General features: G+C 39.5%; 1 non-coding gene across 1 annotated transcript; it reads right to left on the bottom strand.

The window, feature by feature from the left end:
* Positions 1 to 18,142: 18,142 nt before the first annotated feature.
* Positions 18,143 to 18,214, bottom strand: TRNAN-AUU (transfer RNA asparagine (anticodon AUU)). Its single transcript has one exon. It is a non-coding gene; the product is annotated as a tRNA-Asn (tRNA).
* Between the last annotated feature and the right edge of the window lie 779 nt (positions 18,215 to 18,993).

Raw genomic sequence — 18,993 nt, 5'->3', positions numbered from 1 at the left:
GCTCTCTGCTAAAGCCTTGTTCTCAGCTGTTATTATATGAGTTTTATGATCTCTTTCCTGCTCTTTAGCTTCTAAAACCTCCAACATTTGTTTTGCATTTAACAATTCTTTCACATAAAGATCAGATGACCAGGTGAGAGGTCTAGATGTGGGACTATAGAAGGTAGAATCATCATTGACTTTTCCTCTGGACTTCTTGTTGCCACATGCTTGTAGAGGTTACTTGTTTGAGTGCTTTTTTATGAAGGGCTCGAGTATTTTCCTTTTGAGACCGTTTTTTTCCTTGTCTACTCCCATTTTAGACGGGCTATAAAATGATTACTTCACATTTCTCCCCATTGTTCAGGTTATCCTTCCTCCTTGCTTAGGCTACAGGCTACTCCCTGCTCGTTGCGCGATACTTTTGTTGCATAAAAGCTCCCTGCTCTCACATTGCTCACTGCTCGTTGCTCTCACTGTTGACCATGCTTCTCACATTGTTGTCCACGCTACTCACTACTCGTCAACAAAAAACTTCAAAGACAAAAGTCTACCATTGATTGGCCATGAATTATTGAAGTAGGTGCGATAAATTCACCAATAAACAAATTCTGCCTTCTCAACTTCTCAAAGATCATAGAACAACGTTTTAAAGCCACATTATCATTATATACACAAATAAGCATTCATTCCATCTGCAGGTTGAAGGCATGAAGTGCATAAACTGAAAGTTGCAGCGCCCTCACACTTGCAGTTGATGTTTGTGTTTCACTCAAATCAGCTGCCGAGGAAGAGATCTGATACCGCACCTTCCCTTGTTTAAGACAAAAATATGGCAATGAAAAATCCAAGAACACGTTTGAGATCTCTAGTTGTTGTTCGGCTTCAGTTTTTCAAATCGTCAACCCACTCAATACACATGTATAGTCATGTATCAGCCACCAACAAGCTTTCGACAAGGCTCACAAGATCGTTGGTATCTTCAAGCTATTTCAGGCACGCAATCAACAACTTAAAGGTAAGTGATTCCGTGAGTTGTGCAAGCAACAATTCCTTCGTTGCTTCGTTAGGTAGAAGATTTAACAAATTAGTATAATTCCCTTGTGGCGGCATTAAAATTCAGGCCTTAGACAACATCGAGAAAATAGTGAACAATATGATCTCCTTTCATATCTCTTATAGTGCTATTGTTGGGTCCCTATAATACTAGTGATTACCCCATTACTATTATAGTTATACCCCTTATTTATATTGTTGTGCCCCTATTACCCACATATTGTTATTTCTGTGCCCCATAGAATCCCTCTATTGTTATTTTTGTGGCTTTATATTATTATTGTTAGGTCGGCTGGATTATATTGTGACTCCTTAGACTCCTATATATAGAAAGGAGGTTTTGCCATTTGAATCATCAAAGAATTGTTCATTTATGTAATGTAAAGGAGGTTCCCCCTCGAAGAGGCTGAATTCTAAGGCGTTGATCTATCTTTTCTTGAGCTGGTTTCATAACATTTGGTATCGGAGCTTTGGATTCTAGGGTTTCGCTGCTCCAAACAGGTCATCGTGGAATTTTCGCTATAATTTTTTTTCTGTGACGTTTCCGAAGTCGCAAAAAAAACCCATTTGAGAAGAAATCGCGCTGAACCTTGGGTCCAAATTTCAGAGCTTTTCGCGTGAGATTTGCGGAGATATGATCTAAGGAAGTTGGTATTTTTGCAGACTCCTGAATTACATTCAAAACAGGTGACCTGGGGAAAATCGTCATAAATTTCTCTCTGAGGATCAGATTGAAGTTTCGTAAGAAGGTGCAGAAATAGGACGGACTGTAGTTCTTTGTGGGTGTTTTTCAGATCCAAAGGTCGAAACAGTGACTCGTGGCACGTCGTACAAGTTCGCTCTACTGAACTAGTCTATAATCAAGTCACCGTGGGAGATTGTGCATAACTCTTTCTTGGAGAATCCAATTTGGATCAGACTGGTGGCATTGGAAAGAGGACATAGAGATCTACTACAGGTCACAAGTTCAGAACTAGATGATTGGAAAGTACAGAGATACATCAGAGGCAATATCGAGCTCCTACAAAGTGAAAAAAGGTGTGTAGATTTTTTTAAATTTTTGCTTAAGCTTGGTTTGAAAATTTATTTTGAAGGAATTCAAAGGGTATAGTAGAGCATTATTATCGGTAACTGATGCCCCGAGGAAAGAAAATGCAAACACCTAGTAAGGAACCTGAAAGCTCTAGCATGACTCATGAAGAAGAGGAAGAAATGCTACATGATATATCAAAACTACAAGAACAAGTGCAACAAATGTCACGCTCACAAAAGTTAACAGATGCTAAGATAAATGGCGTGGAAGCTAAGATAAATGGTGTGGAAGCTAAGATGGACAATTTGAAGATAGATCTGAACACAAATTTGAAGACAGGCATGGCAGATTTGAAGACAGATTTGACAAATTTTCTACAAGAAATACTTACTAATGGTGAAAAGGTAGTAAAGGAAACTCATGATGAAAACAAAAGAAATGTTGTTATAGACATTTTTGTGCCTTACAGCATGAAGCATGAAATGTCCATAATCTAAGGGATCCAAAGTCCCTAAACATGTTGTTCCTACCCCTAGAGGAACAAGGTCAGCAAACCACAGCACTAAATATCAGTTCTCCACCTGAAAACACTCAAAAACAAGCAAATTCTGGATCATGTCAACTGCTCCACTGAGCATCTGCGCTGAATGTCAAGTGCTCCACTCTGTACCTGCGCTGAATGTCAACTGCAAAGAAGGCCACCTGCGCTGAGCGTACTTGGACAAGTGGCACAGTCATTCCTCAAGGTGTCAGCGCCCAGGAAGCTTCCAAAATGACACTTGGATCAAGGAATTCGCCTGGTGATGAGTAAGAGGGTCTAGATCTCCAAGTGGAAGCAAGAACCTCCAAGTGGACTCAAGAACTGAAGAATAACTGAAGTGAGAGAGGACACTAGTCAGCTCTCAAGCTGACTCATCCTTTCTCCAAAAATCCTATATATAGATCTCTCTCATGAGGTCTAGGGAGGCTGGAATCTTGTGAATGTAAGGAAGTGCTGTTGGTTTGAGTTTAGAGCTATTGGGTGATTTGCTTTGAAGGAGGTGAAGAGGAGATTTCTTTCTGCTGGGAAGGTGATGCTGGATTGGGCCTCTTATGGTTGTATCACTTCCTGAACTTTACTTCTTCCATTAATAAAGCATTTGAGGTTCTTCTATATGCATGTGTCTCAATGATGTATTGTCATACTTGTGTATTTGATTTATTCTAATCCTTGAATCAATTATGAATGTATGCTTCTTGTAGTTTCCCTATCTTGCCATTTTGCAGGATCTTGGTGTAGCTGGGCCAGTGAAAGAGCAAGGAGCTGGGAGCAAGCAGCAAGGAGAGAAGATTGGATCAACCATTAGCGAAAGACATCGGTTAGTGGATCTCTTTCTCCCCTATTTTACTTTCATAAAGAAGAAATCTTAGATAGCTTTGCTTCGATTGTTGCTGAGGTACTATCACCCTTAGAGTGGGATAGGGTCATTCTGTATTGGATACTTTTCCCAACAACAAATTGGCGACTCCGCTGGGGATCGTATCTTGTTGGTTGTTTGTGTTTTTGCTATTCATTTCATAAACACAGGGAGTACCGAATCGAACTGCATTTGGATCTTTCAAATGCAAAGTAGAGGGCAGCTACTCTAGCTCAGTTTCTGGGCATGTTTATGATTTGAAGGGCTGATCCACAAGGACTCTGAACAGCTCTTAGTGATAGCTTTTCATCCTCCTAATTACCCTTTAGTGTGTACTTGATTGATAGCTTTTGATTTGGCCAAAAACTGTGAATTTTTCAGCAATCTGTGACCCGGAAACCAAGAGAAACGAGAGTTTCTCTCTTCATTGCAGGCACTGTGAAGGCAGTCTGCATTTCATCGCAGGTCCCGAAGGGGCTACCTGCGCTGAATGTCAAACTGACAGTGTACTACCTGCGCTAAATCAGTTTTGCCTTGTGAAACTGGGGTTCCCTGCTGTTTATTGCCCTGTTTTCATCCTTGTTTTTGCAGCCTGTTATCAGTCAATGTACCTATCTGAAACCACCTTTCCTTGCCACTATTCCGCCTCGGTTGTATAAAGAAACTGTATTTGTTCTTTGTATTTCTTATATCATTTGCAGTTTCCCATAACGAAAAGTGAACTAGTCTTGCTGTGGCCTCTTAGATCTAGACCTGTGATAAGTGTCGTATTGATCTTAAGAGTTAGTTTGTTTGCTGTTCATAGCTGATTGAGCTTTTGCTTTCGTCATATGGTTTGAATTTATGTATTTCTAGTGTTGAAACAAGTAAATCTTAAGGTGTCTTTTGATTTTGGACAAAGCTTGTTTGCTTTCACTTGAAATTGAATTCAAAATTATACAACAGCTTTCTTTTTGTAATACATCAACATTAAGAAAGAGAAAAGAAATACCTGCATTGTGCAATTTGCATTTTTGATTAGTTTGCATGTTGGATTTAGGAAGAGTGCATTAGAGTGTGCTGATTGCTCTTTGAGAAAAGATAGTCGCTCTCTTTTCCCTTAGTAGCTAGGATTTTCAAAGTTGAAAGATTATAAAGCTTGCTTATCATCTTAGACTGCATTTAGGAATTTGTACCAATACATCTCGTGGTGATCCTGAAAGACAAACTTTAAAAAAGATCAACTTAAAATATATTGAATGAACCTAACAACGCTTTGCAACATAACGCTCACAGTAGAGGTCTAGGTAGAGACGTGTTCCGGCGTCGTTAAACGTGATATCTTAGCGTTGAGTGGTTGGGTGATTCCTCCACGGTGAAGCGATAAGTATCAATACGGACTTGTGCTCCCACGTACCGTCGCGTATATATTGGGAGACCCCTATAGGAACAAAGCCTTTATCCATAGGAAGCCGTGTCGGCCGCCCTACTGATCGCAATGCAGTGAACACAGCATTCACGAAGATCGACCACCCGTACCGTAAAACGTATTCTGTGGTTTTGCGAAAAGTTTGGCACACCCTCTGCCTAGATCTCCAGAGCAGTTTGTTTTGGCCTTTTTCAAACTCTATAACTGAAAAAGTCCATCCGAGCATTTGTCACTTCGGGCTCGTTAAAACATCGAAGGAGACTAGAGTCATCTTCAGCTTTTTCTCGACTCTTTAAAAGTGAAAAATCAAATTGTGTCTAAGCGTCGTTAAAATTTATTTTAAACGGGATAATCATCACCATTCCCTCGTTGATCTTCGAAGTTAGTCTTTTGGCATCGTAAGTTCTTGTAGAGTCGCTAAGAAATCTTTTGGATAGACTAGATATGTCTGAACAACCGTCGACATCTAGGACTGTGTCGTCCGACACAGCAGCAGCAGAGCCTTCTGCTACTACTCCAACGATGTTCGCTGGTATACCATCTGTCCCGGCAAATTGTCAACAACAAGCCGGAGTCCAATCAGGGACAACGACATGGTTAGTTCCTATTTCTTCATCCGGATTATCATCTGGTATTTCTTATGTTGAAACTCAACAAATTGATCCAATGTGTCTTCAAAGGCCAATTTACCCTTTAAGTACTGGATTTCCACCATATGGAGGGCAGTATGCTCTTTCATTGTTCCCTCCCAGAGAACAACCATATGGGAGTTTACAACAAAGTTCAGGTCAAACTGGAATTACATCCAGCGGTTGGGTACCAATACTGCTTCAACAACCAGGGGTTGTATATTCAATGCAGCCAGTACACCCTGTGTCGAATATTCCCACCACACCTGCTATGGTGAATGCGTCGCAAGTACAAGCGCAACCTGTTGTATGTCGACCCCAAGTTTCTCAGGTTGCAATACAACAGCCTCTTGTCTCAACGACTCAATCACAATCTCAGGGTAGTGCCTCCTTATTTGGAGCGACTCAGGCTCAAACAAGTACTATGACCCCTCATCTTGGTCAATCATCCAGTATTGGTCAACAGCAAATGGTCCAACAACCAGAGCTGGTTCAATCTCAACAACCGCCATTCCAGCAATCATATCAAGGACCTGAGCAACAAGTCTTTGTAATAAATGGGCAACCATGCTATAATGGTTATGCCCATCAACCTTGCCAGCATTATGCTGGTTTGCAAAGACCCATTGCTGAGGCGATCCCATCTTATCCTGGGTATGCTTCGCCGAACCTGAATCAACAGTTGCCCTTTGTAGCAACTCTAGAATTACCAGATCTAAACCGGCTGACGAATGATCCAATTGCTTATGCCCCTTGGTGGCCAGCGATTCCGCATAAACTTCCGTCAGATATTCCTAAATTTAATGGAAATCCGGGTGAATATCCGTCGAATCATGTGATGACATTCCATCTATGGTGTTCATCAAACACCCTGAATGATGATTCGATAAGACTTCGCCTATTTCAGAGGACGTTAACGGGTCCAGCGGCAAAATGGTACATTGAATTGCCTAGAGCTTCGTTCGACAACTTCAGCACCTTAGCCACAACCTTTTTAACCCATTTTCAATTACCGATAAGGTATGAAACGGGAACAAAACTCCTTACCAACTTCAAACAGACGACCGCCACCCACATATCTGATCATATACATGAGTGGCGATGTCGTCGTAGGATGGTAAAAACGTACGTTCCTGATCAGCTATTAGCTGAATGGTTTATCAAGTCATTACTTCCTGCCATCATGGAAGATGTGGCAAAGGGAGGAGTCGTAACGGAAGAGCAGGTTATCGCTCGTGCGCAATATCTGGACTTGGTCTATACTCAGTCCGGCACGCTCTACGACAAAATACCTGACGCCCCTAGACCGGAATTCTCAATTCCTCCTCCTCCTAAATCAAACAATGACTCTCACGCCGGCGATGGCGTGATTGGCAAGCACAAAATTTCTAGTCAAAATGCAAATGAGGAACTTCTTGCCTCAGAAGTAAATGCCATGTCGACCGACAAGGGCAGACAACTGAAGCAACCAGAGGGCAAGAAGAAAAAGAAAGGGAGAAAAAGGAAACCCCCGGCAGGGTGTCATATATGCGATGAGGATCATTGGACGAAAGATTGTCCACATATAGCTGAAGTTAAAAAACTCTTTAAGAGTTCAAAAACGCCAGCAGTATTGATTGATCCGTTTCCAAGCCCGGAAACCAAACTGGTTGCTAATCAAAATACTTCCCGATCCCAAGTGCTTATGTTGTCTACCTCAAAGCAGCAGAATGATGCTTTGACAAGGAATAAAAATTACGGGAATCCACAACTGTCGAATAACAAGGCTAATGAACAACCTAGTAGTTCGACGAAAACTTTGACCAAAGTTGTGCCACCCATCATTCCTGAACAAATGATAAAGTCGCCAAAGGGAGTAGTACACAAATCGACATTTAATCCTCGTGCAAAAGCAGCACAGAATTATAACATAGTAGAGGACCTGGCCCAATCGCCGTCCGCTATGTCGACAATTGAGGTACCACAAAATTGCCCCTCCCAAGAGCAAGCTTTATTATCAGCAATAGGTGGGATTGGCCCAATGGATTCCAATCTTGTGACCTTTGATCATAAAGGATATGACCCTCAGTTACCAGCTCAACTAGCTTTCCTTATTCAAGTGAAAGCCCTCAACAAAACTGTTCATCGAACAATTATTGATGAGGGGGCATCTACATGTCTTATGTCGATGAGTTGCTGGAAAAATTTAGGCTCACCACCCTTGTCGAAATCGTCAACGATGTTAAAAGCATTTGATGGACGATCATACACTCCATACGGGATTTTAAGTAACTTGCAAGTTGAACTGGGGGGCAAAACAGTAGAAGTCGATGTTGAAGTAATCGATGGAAACCTCGATTACAACATCCTACTGGGAAGGCCCTGGATATATGCCATGGCTGCAGTTGTATCGACCTACTTCAGGAAAATTGCGTTTCCCTTTCAAGGAAGAATTACAGTGGTCGATCAACAAACTTTCCTCCCCGACAGTTCACAAGTTACGGGAAACATTCCAATGATCCATGGAAGCGATCATTCGCTTCAAAATATTGGGGTAGGCCTCCTAAAAGACCCTGCCTTAATGGGTACTTTCGCCCTACCGCCTCCAAGTAATCTGGCGGGAGTGGCCACGGTGGAAACCTACAAAATGAAATCTTCTGTATCTAATGGATTCGGAAGATTCCTAAATATTTTGTCGGCATGGATCATCGCCCTAATAGAAATACTGTAAATACAGTGGGCTCCGAGGACGGTTCTTATCTCGTGTCAACCTCGTTAAAAAATGAAACAAGGAGTCATGAGGATAGTTCTTTTACTATGTCAACCTCATTAAAAAATGAAACAAATCCCCTTTTCAAAGCTCAAAGGTAAACCTTCATTCCAACCACCGAGTTGAATGCAATGAAGCTTGGGGGGCATGTACCTCGATTTGCGTTATTATGCTGGGGGCATGCAAACAACCGAGCAGTTTTAGCACATAGTTCATGCTCGTTAAAAAATAAACATAAGATTGAGCAGTGTTTTGGCGCATTCAAGCTCTTCAAAAAATGAACCCAGTACCGGTAAATAACCATTTGAGACCGTAAATTCATCAGTCATAAAAGCGTTGGTCGTGTTTGCACCGTCACCTCCACTTTTCATTTGGCCGATCATTCACCTCCACTTGATTGTTTACCTATTTTGAGGAACAGCTGCGAAGAGTGATTTCACCTAGCCATCCTTGTGACACTGCCGTGATTGGAAAATTCCAACCTGTACCTGGAATCTGCTGCTATCCCTGTTTATCACTCGTTCCTCAAAATACGAGTCTTCTTTGAGCTCTTTTCTTCTGACTCGTAAAATATGAAAAGTTTGCCGAGTTTTGGCCTTCCAGCTCGTTAAAATGACCGGAAGAGCTATCCCTCCTCTAGATTTTAATCTTTTTGGACCTGAGGGATTATTGCACAAAAAGATCGAGCGCTTGTCTGGTTCGGCTCGATAAAACTATCGAACATTCATCCCTTCTGTATTGTTTTATGCTTTTTCGGACTTAAGGGATTAGATGACGAAAAAGGACCTTTGGAGTTAACTTTACGTACCTTTTCAGACTCTCTAAAAATGAAAAGGACCGAGTTGTCTTTGTCGCTAGACTCGTTAAAATGCATTAAATAGCGACAAACTTGTCTTTAGACGAGAACGAGTTTCCCTATCGCTAGGCTCGTTAAAACATAGTGATGGGCTTGCCCGAAGGCCAGGTTATAGAACAAGCATATGTTATCCTCCTCAAGCTTGACAAAAATAAAGAGGTACTGGTCAGAAATGACTGGGGAAAAATTGGGAAAACCTCAAAGCTTTAATGGTAGCGAGTCGCTCTTGAACATGACACTTTTCCTCCGTACCACATCGGGTTGGGTTTTTTCATTCACCGGTCTCATCACCATGGTCTCGCCAAACCATCGACATTTGGGGTAATGCTACCGATCCATCGTATCAGTGTCGTTATATGTTCAAGAGATGTTGTTCAGAAAGAGTCAACCGTGTCCCATCCACTACCATACATCATCTTTCATCCTTTCATGACCGCCACCCTGAATCATATTTCATAGATCGTTTTCACCTTCATCACAATCATTAGCTCCGTTCCGTGTCACTGATGTGGGATTCATTAAGGCCCTCCTTTGACGGATCGCTTTTTGTCGACTTCAGCTCATTATCCAAGAAGTTGATCTAGGAACAAACCCCTCAGTACTTTGAAGCTTGCATGCCTCAATGGCAAGTTTCTCACTTCCGGCGACAGGTATACATCAATGACCTTCGACCGAAAGATTTTACGTGGTGTTCGACGCCAAGTCCTTTATTCACACCACGTGAATTGTACTGCAGTACCTTGAGGGTCATTATCATTATCGGTGATTCCTCTCGCGCTTGTTAACGGTTTACATCATTGACCGGTAATCAAGCGATGTCTTTCCATGTTCGACTTCAGCGCAATTCTCACATGGATCGACTTGTACTTAGAGTGAAGATCGAACGAGTTTGAAGACCCCGGATCTAGTTTCATCCATCCGGGCTGCGATATATATTCAGGAAATATAAAGACATTTGACATGTACATCATTGCAGCAGATGATCATCCTACTCAAAGGATGATAATTTCAGCAGAGAATTATCAGTCTACCATCAGACGATCGTCTGTCCTATGTACCAAAATGAATTTATAAAGCTGAGCATGGGAATGCCCGCCTCAGCTAGATCATGAAAGCAGAATGAAAAGTAATGTATTGTATTGTATTTTATTACAGATCACCTCTCAGCGATTGAATGAACTTCGGATCCTCCGGATAAAGCATTTCACCCGATAAACGACCTCATACTTTAGGGGGCAACTGTTATAGACATTTTTGTGCCTTACAGCATGAAGCATGAAATGTCCATAATCTAAGGGATCCAAAGTCCCTAAACATGTTGTTCCTACCCCTAGAGGAACAAGGTCAGCAAACCACAACACTAAATATCAGTTCTCCACCTGAAAACACTCAAAAACAAGCAAATTCTGGATCATGTCAACTGCTCCACTGAGCATCTGCGCTGAATGTCAAGTGCTCCACTCTGTACCTGCGCTGAATGTCAACTGCAAAGAAGGCCACCTACGCTGAGCGTACTTGGACAAGTGGCACAGTCATTCCTCAAGGTGTCAGCGCCCAGGAAGCTTCCAAAATGACACTTGGATCAAGGAATTTGCCTGGTGATGAGTAAGAGGGTCTAGATCTCCAAGTGGAAGCAAGAACCTCCAAGTGGACTCAAGAACTGAAGAATAACTGAAGTGAGAGAGGACACTAGTCAGCTCTCAAGCTGACTCATCCTTTCTCCAAAAATCCTATATATAGATCTCTCTCATGAGGTCTAGGGAGGCTGGAATCTTGTGAATGTAAGGAAGTGCTGTTGGTTTGAGTTTAGAGCTATTGGGTGATTTGCTTTAAAGGAGGTGAAGAGGAGATTTCTTTCTGCTGGGAAGGTGATGCTGGATTGGGCCTCTTATGGTTGTATCACTTCCTGAACTTTACTTCTTCCATTAATAAAGCATTTGAGGTTCTTCTATATGCATGTGTCTCAATGATGTATTGTCATACTTGTGTATTTGATTTATTCTAATCCTTGAATCAATTATGAATGTATGCTTCTTGTAGTTTCCCTCTCTTGCCATTTTGCAGGATCTTGGTGTAGCTGGGCCAGTGAAAGAGCAAGGAGCTGGGAGCAAGCAGCAAGGAGAGAAGATTGGATCAACCATTAGCGAAAGACATCGGTTAGTGGATCTCTTTCTCCCCTATTTTACTTTCATAAAGAAGAAATATTAGATAGCTTTGCTTCGATTGTTGCTGAGGTACTATCACCCTTAGAGTGGGATAGGGTCATTCCGTATTGGATACTTTTCCCAACAACAAATGTTAATCATGATTCCATAGACGCTAATGTTGGATTGAAGAATCATCATATTCCAAAAATCGACATGAGGAAGTTTGATGGCAAGGATCCTACCACATGGATATTACAGATGGAGCAATTCTTCGATCTCAATAATGTGCAAAACGCACAAAAGGTACGTATGGCAACTGTATATTTGGAACCAAATCAGTTTGTATGGTATCAATGGCTTTTTTCTTGTAAACAATTTATCACGGGCAATTTTTACGGAAGAATTGATAGCACATTATGAGGATACAAAAAGCAACACTTTTTTTAACCAATTGATAAGTCTCAAACAAAAGGGTTCAATAATGGAGCACATTGAGGAGTTCCAAAAATTGAACATAAGGGTAAAAGATATTCCAGAGGAGCATAGGATTGATGTGTTCATAGGGTCTTTAAAGGATAATATCCAACATGATGTTCGCCTTTGGGAACCTGATTCATTAGAGAAGGCATTCAGGTTAGCAAGAAAAATGGAAAGCAAAATTATGGCAACTAGGAAGCATACCACTCACAACTATAAAGACGGAAGTGTTGTTGCCCCTAGTCTTCCACAACTTAAGGTTGACACCACAACAATTGGAAGAAAAAAGAGCAAAAGGGCTTTGTTACAATTGTGATAGCAAATACACAAAAGGTCATAAGTGTGCTGAGAAGAAATTATTCTACATAGATTGTGAAGAGGAAGAAGAAAAGGAGCAAGAAAGGTCAAAAGAAGAGGATATATTCCAGGAACAAAGCCTAGATGAAGAACAAATAAATCCGACCATATCTTGTAATGCATTGGCGGGAATTACCACTCCTCAAACCATCAAGATAGAAGGACAAATCAAGAAGAAAAAGGTAATAGTGTTGATTGATTCAGGAAGCACCCACAATTTTATTCATTGTAGGGTAGCAAAAGAATTGAATTGCTTCCTATATCCAGCACCAGAGTGTCAAGTGATGATTGCAAATGGAGGAACAATAAATTGCTCTGGAAAGTGCCATAATATCAAGCTATCCATGGGAGAATATGTATTGACTAGCCCAATGCTTTCCATTCCAATGGGAGGTGCTGATGTTGTACTAGGAGTCCAATGGCTACAATCCTTGGGTACAATAGCTTTTAATTTTCAAGAACTTTTCATCAAATTTTCTACGGAAGGAAAGGAAGTTGAATTAAGGGGTATTGCAGGGAAACCAGGAAAGATAATCAGCTCTAATGGCATGACAAAGCTTCTAAAAAAGGAGCAAAGAGGTGTAATTGCACAATTATGTTCGCTAGATGTTTCCACATTGGAATCATCTATTTCTCCAGATCTCCAAAAAGTCCTGGACAATCATTCCAAGGTATTTGAGACTCCCAAAGGTCTCCCACCTATGCGTGATCATGATCATGCTATTCATCTGATTCCAGGAAGTGTTCCTCCAAACATCAGGCCGTACAGATATCCCTATGTCCAAAAAAGTGAAATTGAACGTATGGTTGCAGAAATGCTAGAGGCTGGTATAATTCAACCGAGTCAAAGTTCTTTCTCAGCTCCAGTAGTATTGGTGCACAAGAAGGATGGATCATGGCGCATGTGTCCGGATTATAGGGAGCTCAACAAGCTCACTATTAAAGATAAGTTCCCCATTCCTGTCATTGATGAATTACTGGATGAATTGCATGGATCAATTTACTTCACCAAGTTGGATCTTCGTTCGGGATATCATCAAATCAGAATGAAGATTGAAGACATTCCGAAAACGGCATTTAGAACTCATGAGGGTCATTATGAATTTTTGGTCATGCCTTTTGGCCTTACCAATGCACCTTCAACATTTCAAGGTTTGATGAATTCAATTTTCAAACCATTCCTTAGAAAATTTGTGTTAGTATTTTTTGATGATATACTAATCTACAGCAAGTCTTGGAAGGATCATGTTGAACATGTTGACAGGGTGCTACAACTATTGGAGGAGAAACAATTATATGCAAAAAGATCCAAATGTTTCTTTGGAGTCCAGGAGGTGGAATATTTGGGTCATATTGTATCTCATGAAGGAGTTAAGGTAGACCCTAGCAAAATTAAAGCCATTAAGGAATGGAAAATCCCCACATCCATAAAGCATCTGCGAGGATTTCTTGGGTTGACAGGGTATTATCGCAAGTTTGTTAAGAATTATGGGAGAATAGCAGCACCTCTAACAACATTATTGAAGAAAGATTCATTTTCATGGACTCCAGAAGCAACAAAGGCCTTTGAACATCTTAAAGAGGCAATGTGCCAAGCACCGGTCTTAGCTACACCGGACTTCACAAAAACCTTTATTGTGGAATGTGATGCTTCAGGAAATGGAATTGGTGCTGTTCTAATGCAAGATGAAAGACCCATTGCTTTTGAAAGTCGTCCAATCAAGGGAAAGTTTTTAAGCAAAGCTATTTATGAGAAGGAAATGTTGGCAATACTCCATGCACTTAAGAAATGGCGACCCTACCTAATGGGAAGACACTTCAAGGTAAAAACGGATCATGATAGCCTTAAATACTTTTTAGAACAAAGATTATCCTCTGAAGAGCAACAAAAGTGGGTCACAAAGATGTTGGGTTATGACTTTGAAATCATCTACAAAAAAGGGAAGCAAAATGTGGTGGCAGATGCACTCTCAAGAAAGGATGAGGATGTGGAAGCATTGTTGTGTGCCATTTCTATTATCCAACCAGATTGGATAAACGAAGCAAGGGAGGAATGGAAGAATGACGAAGAAGTGTGGGCACTTATTCGAAAGCTACAACAAGATTCCAGTACTTCTGATACATTTAGCTGGAAAAATGATTCGTTATGGTACAAAGATCGCTTATACCTCTGTAAGAATTCCCAGCTAAAACAAAAGATTCTTATGGAATTGCACACTTCTCCCTTAGGAGGGCACTCAGGATTTTTAAAAACTTACCACAGGGTTAAGAAGGAATTTTTTTGGGATGGCCTTAAATCAGATATTCAAAAGTTTGTGGCGGAATGTTTGGTTTGCCAACAAAATAAAGTTGAAACAATTAAGACACCGGGTCTATTACAACCTTTATCCATTCCAAGCCAACGTTGGGAGGAGGTTTCAATGGATTTTATCACAGGTTTACCCAAGTCTGAGGGAAAGAGTGTCATCATGGTGGTAGTTGACAGACTTACCAAGTATGCACACTTTTGTGCATTATCACATCCATTTAAAGCCAGTACAGTTTCTACTGCATTTATGGAAACAATTCAAAAGCTACATGGAAACCCAAAGATTATTGTAAGTGACAGAGATCCCATTTTCACTGGAAATTTTTGGACAGAATTATTTTCTTGTCTTGGTACTCAGTTAGCTCATAGCTCATCTTATCATCCTCAATCTGATGGGCAAACTGAGATAGTAAACAAATGTTTGGAAGGATATCTTCGTTGCTTTGTATCTGATAAACAGACACAATGGGTCAAATGGTTGCCTCTGGCTGAATGGTGGTATAACACTTCCTTCCATACAGCAACAAAAATGACCCCATTTATGGCACTTTATGGGTATCAACCACCATCCATCACATCATATTTAAGAGAAAATTCTAAGGTTCAGGCAGTGGAACATCACATCGAACATCAACAACAAGTCCTCCAACTCTTAAAGGATAACCTCGTGTTGGCACAAAATAGAATGAAACAACAGGCAGATCAACATCGCAGTGAAAGAAGTTTTGATGTAGGTGATTGGGTATTCCTACGGCTACAACCATATAAGCAAATGTCCCTAAAGCAAGCTAAGAAGGATAATAAATTATCACCAAAGTATTATGGTCCGTACAAGGTGTTGGAAAAGATTGGTACTATGGCATACAAATTGGAGCTTCCTGCAGCTTCTCGATTGCACCCAGTTTTCCATGTTTCATGTTTAAAGAAGGTTATAGGCGACAAGCTCCCAATTCAAACAATATTGCCAGAACTTGATGAGGAAGGAAAAATTATATTGGAACCGGAAGCAGTCACAGAAACAAGAACTCGACAGCTACGAAATCGATCAATTTCAGAGTATCTTATCAAGTGGAAGAACTTATCCGCTGAAGATTCCACATGGGAGGATGAGAATTTTATGCAGAAGTATCCAGAACTACTCAAGCGTTGAGGACAACACTTTTTTGAAGGAGAGGGGCATGTTGGGTCCCTATAATACTAGTGATTACCCCATTACTATTGTAGTTATACCCCTTATTTATATTGTTGTGCCCCTATTACCCCCATATTGTTATTTCTGTGCCCCATAGAATCCCTCTATTGTTATTTTTGTGGCTTTATATTATTATTGTTAGGTCGGCTGGATTATATTGTGACTCCTTAGACTCCTATATATAGAAAGGAGGTTTTGTCATTTGAATCATCAAAGAATTGTTCATTTATGTAATGTAAAGGAGGTTGCCCCCTCGAAGAGGCTGAATTCTAAGGCGTTGATCTATCTTTTCTATCTTTTCTTGAGCTGGTTTCATAACAACTATTGCCATAACATCCTAAATCTGCCTGTCCTTGAGGGTTCGATCGAAACAAAGGCGCACAAACCCTCTACTGAGAAGCGATAAAGTCATTTGTGTCGCCAGATTGAAGGTCACTTCCCATTATTCTGCATTATTCTGCCCTGACGAAAACTCATTTCCAATCTCACAAATTTTCTCGCATATTGCACATTGCACTCTTGATACTTTATCAATTATGGCACGAAGTAGTAAAAGATTAAACATATTTTGAATATTACAAGCAACGTAGGGAAGCACAGGAGGATTAAGTAAGAGAATTATATCAAATTGGTAGAGCTAGAAGGAGAATTTGACAATATAGATCACAAGTTGACCATTTTAGCTAGGAGATCAGCCAACATTTCCTTCTCCTTGGATGAGGGTAGTGACCACCCAGTGTAGAGCCTGGAAATTTTGCCCAGTAGTTGTTATGACTCATTGCTTTTTTGTTTGTAGCACTAGTAGTCTTTTTTTGTCTTCTCGTGTCAATGTATGGTACAACCAACTTGTTTTTATAAGTTTCTATTTACAAGATGCTCTAGTTAGACGATATCTTAGCAACCTCAAGACTCTAAACTTATGTTACTGGTTTGGTTTCCCTTTAGGCAAACAATTAACAGAAAAATTTTGGGGCATATAATCTTCATTCGACATAATGCAATGTACCTAACTTAAAAAAAAATGAATAATTCCATGTAATTCCTTTCCTTCTTAAGATCGATGGCAAACATCGTCATTGTTGTCATCAAATACTATACAACAATTTGGCTAAAATAATAATTTAAAATATAATTTTATATTTTCTTAATATAGTTCCTAATGCTATCTTGTTTTATAAATATGTGCAGCATAGGTTTAGATCTATTTTATTTATTTATCTTAATTTAAAATAGATTTAAGTTGAATTTCTTTTTTTTTTAATGTTATCTCATAGTTATGTACTTATATGGCTTTTTAATTATTTTGTTTTTAATTTTTCAATGTACCCATATTAAGCTATAAAATATTTTCGCTACTATGTATATAATGAGATTATTTTATATATGATATAAAATAATGTTAATAGAATAAATTTTGTTTTTCCAACCTAAAAATATAAAAAATACTATAATAATTTGAAATAATAATAATAATAAAATAAATCAATATTTTTCCATCTAAACATATTTTTTATGTTTTTAGAAAGGCGTGATTTGTTTTTTTAATTTTTTCATTACATTTAAATAACTATATCAATAATGAGTAATTTCCTAATCAAATATGCCATTAACTATGATTGAGGAAGATATTCACATCAACCAATTCAAATCAGTGCTAATTTTCACCAAGGTTATCCACACAACTAAGGGCTCACTGGAGCTTTCGTTTGAATGAGGTAAGGAGGATTTCATACGCAAAAGATATGGCACATTGAAGTTTTGGCAAAATGTCGAAAGGATAAAATGAGATGAATAATATTTTTTGAGCTTAGGTGCTCATGCATTATTGTACTTGTTATAGGAAAATGATACAAACGTGTGAACTTTGTAGGATTGGTACAAAAGCTACATAACTTTGTATTTTTCTAGTCTAAGGGGAAAATGAGATATTTTAGGTTTTTGTAGGTAAAGAACTTGAATTCTCCACAATGATGTTTAAATGTTGTTTGAATGTTGTTTATGTTTCGAATCCAAAAGAGGATCCGTCTTCAAGACAATGGTCGAAGGGAAGATGAGGTAGAAAAAATGAATATGTATAAGTATATGAAAAATGTAAATGGATAGAAATAAGTAAAGGACAAGTTAGCTAAAAAAAAATCGATATAAAATTATTATAATATTAACAGTCCATCATTTAATTATATAACATATAAATACTATTAAATCCGAGGGAAAATATGAGAGAGACAGCATGCAGGGATCCAATTCTGACTTCTAGGGAACAAACTAATAGTTCTAACAGCTAGTAACGGGTCGAGTGACTAGTAACGGGTCGAGTGAATAGAGGCCTCTTCACCTTCAGCTCTGGAAATGCCATCACATCAGGAGAACAATGGATTTGTTTCTCCGAACTTTTCAGTATTTCGAAGAGACCGTTGTTTCCATTTTGCCTTTCCCAGACGATCGGGATCCTATCTTGATCCTGTGGCGATTATGCATTCGTATATTATGAACAAGGATAGGTAACGTTTGACTTCTAATGGTAAAAATGAGCTCTATTTTGAATAAAACGGATCTCCCCAAGTAGGATTCGAACCTACGACCAATAATTTAATAACCGACCGCTCTACCACTAAGCTACTGAGGAACAATGGAGGGTTCCCATATACGGGCAAGATTCTTGTTCTTTGGACCAACTCATGATCATCAGTGTATAAACTATTGAGAAACTCAATAAGGTTTTTTCTCAACTCTTGGACACCCCACCCTAGAGGTATTGACCTATAAATACAATAGGATCTATAATTATTGCTACCATTCAATATTAGGTATTGACTTATAAATACAATAGGATCTATAATTATTGCTACCATTCAATATTACTACCATTCAATTCTTTTATTACTTAAAAAAAAGAATAATTCGATTATATAGAACCTTGAAATAAAGAGATAACTTTTAGATTTAGATAAAGGAAGATTGGCGGTGAAAATAACAGTTTACGGGAAAGGCAGAATCGGTAAATCAACAACTAATTGTAATATCTCAGTCGCTTTAGCGAGACGTGGTCAAAAAGTGTTACAGATTGGGTGTGATCCCAAACACGATAGTACTTTTACTCTTACAGGATTTCTAAGACCTACAATTATAGATACTTTACAATCCAAGGATTTTCATTATGAGGATATTTGGCCCGAAGATGTAATTCACAAGGGTTGTGGAGGGGTGGATTTTATGGAAGCAGGGGGTCCACCCGCAGGAGCCGGGTGTGGAGGATATATGTTGGTTGTACTCGTTTCAATCGAGAAATGGAAGAAGCCATGCAAGGGTTTGCCTGTTCTAAACACCCAAAGAAATTAATACCAACTCTCAGGATCTAATGTTATTGATCTTATGATTTTTTCATTAGTGTAGATATAGAGATCG

This window comes from Pinus tabuliformis, chromosome 6, assembly GCF_031772625.1.
Source record: "Pinus tabuliformis cultivar Carrire ecotype Pingquan chromosome 6, CPIR1, whole genome shotgun sequence".
NCBI classification, from domain to species: Eukaryota; Viridiplantae; Streptophyta; class Pinopsida; order Pinales; family Pinaceae; genus Pinus; species Pinus tabuliformis.
This window is presented reverse-complemented; position numbering and strand designations above follow the sequence as displayed.